The following is a 1,387-nucleotide window of genomic DNA, read 5'->3' on the forward strand; positions in this document are numbered from 1 at the left end:
CACACACACACACACAGACACACACACACACACACACACACAAACTCTGTGTTAACACATTAAACGCTGCATGGCAGACGGACGCCCATATAGTCAATGTCCCTGTTAATACCCTTTAAAACCTTGTCTGTAAACTTGTCTTTGCTTCTGCACAGATGAATCTGGAGTAGGTATCTAAGGGTGTCACATTTCACAGACGAATGAGTTTATATGGTGTGCGCAGAACAAACCGAAGTATTTGGGTCACTCGTTACAGAGGAAATTAATCGATGTAATGAGGGTGTGCCATGGAGAAATTCAGTGTGCTTGTCATAACCTATTTTTTTCCTTTTGGTGTTTTCAAAAGATTCTCTTAAATAACACATGTAGATGCTGCAGGAGAGTAATGGAGCTGTCTCCATCTAGCGGCCACGCCTTGGATTACAGCACAAAGGAGACGGTGACATTAGAGTAGGCTGCATGCTTACACATAACACATTACCCAAGCTTTTTAGATATGTCAAAACGGAATAAATTAAAAGGAAATCCAAGGACACTTATAGTCACCCAGATACAAGAGACCTTTACAAAGACGTCTTGTGAAACTTATAACAGCAACAGCCAGCAGTCAACTGCCAATAGTTTTTCAGAGTGTGGAAATTGAACGGTTTTGCAATTATGTAACCCGGCAACAACTTTTCATAACATCTGAACAATGAAGTTTGGTTTTACAAATACACCATACTTGAATGCCAACTGAATGTTTCAGAAAACGCTCAAGAAAAAATTCAAAACATAAAAAACAATTATTTTATATTATATATGATTTATTATAATATATTTATATATTTTTACAACTAAAACCTCGTAGAGTTGATTACATATGATAAACTAATGCTACAGTAAATGAGTTTGAAATAAACATGGCATTTAATATACATCCATCCATATACAGTATATATATATATATATATATATATATGATACATATTACATTACATAATGTTTAATTTACGTGTATGTGTTATATATATATATATCATATTAATGTATTCAAAGGTATATTAAAAGTATTATGAAAAAATGCCTCTTTATTGATTTTATTATAAGCATTACTGTATGTTTTTATATTACAATATATAATGAAACATTACAAATTATATAATATATTACACAATAAAATTGTGATATAGTTTCTAACATGCAAAGAATAGAAAAATTATTTTTAAATTAAATAAATTAAAAATATATATTATTTGATGTACAAAAGATAAGAAGACTCACGTCGTCAAAACATGTTGTAAATCTAGCAAAGTTTTTTACATTTTCATTTTTTTATTGTAAATTTATACCACTTTGTGTTTTCCTGCCTTGGCATTAAATTACAGTGTTTTTAATACAATGGCTC

General features: G+C 30.8%; 1 protein-coding gene across 1 annotated transcript in view; it reads right to left on the bottom strand.

Moving 5' to 3' along the window:
* LOC107594466 (voltage-dependent L-type calcium channel subunit beta-3-like) overlaps positions 1-1,387 on the bottom strand; it is a 40,238-nt gene that overhangs the window by 37,200 nt on the left and 1,651 nt on the right. The gene's annotated exons all lie outside the window — the stretch shown is intronic.

Source organism: Sinocyclocheilus grahami, unplaced genomic scaffold (assembly GCF_001515645.1).
Source record: "Sinocyclocheilus grahami isolate Dianchi unplaced genomic scaffold, SAMN03320097.WGS_v1.1 scaffold10.1, whole genome shotgun sequence".
Classification (NCBI taxonomy): Eukaryota; Metazoa; Chordata; class Actinopteri; order Cypriniformes; family Cyprinidae; genus Sinocyclocheilus; species Sinocyclocheilus grahami.